Here is a 556-nt window from a genome sequence, read left to right as displayed (position 1 = left end):
CCCCCATGTGAGAGCATGCGATACACTTTTTTTTTTTGTACTCGCAAGAAACTATACTCAAAAGATGCTATTTTCTACTATCGCCAGAACCGTCAATCTTCTTAAGCAACTTAATTTTCAAATGAACGTTCGGCTAATTTGTAGTTAACTAGTAGTTTTGATAATTCACTATTTTGTTTGTACAATTAAGAAAAACAGCGTTTTTGATCTTCATTATGTTGCTTTGCAGCAAAGGTGCATTGTTTCGCTCGATGAGAAAAGTAAGGTACACATACTTCGTTAAATCTAGCCCCTTGATGCTCAGGGAATTCAAATGATCAAACACTCTAGATACAGAATTAGCTACCTAAAATTTAGCTTATTATTGAGAAAACTGTAAACATGACGTTTTAGTGACTCAGTCAACAAAAAATACCATCCTTTACAACTTCAACCAGTAGCAAAGGCAAATTCAATTAGTTTTTTTTTTAGCTAAAATAGATATCGACGGTTATTCATCTTCAGCTGGCCACTCAAAAAAGAAAGAACAACAAATTCGACCACGTAACGATAGATT

Source organism: Varroa jacobsoni, unplaced genomic scaffold (genome assembly GCF_002532875.2).
Source record: "Varroa jacobsoni isolate VJ856 unplaced genomic scaffold, vjacob_1.0 scaffold_57, whole genome shotgun sequence".
Classification (NCBI taxonomy): domain Eukaryota; kingdom Metazoa; phylum Arthropoda; class Arachnida; order Mesostigmata; family Varroidae; genus Varroa; species Varroa jacobsoni.
The sequence above is the reverse complement of the archived record's forward strand: the minus strand, read 5'-3'. Positions refer to the sequence as shown.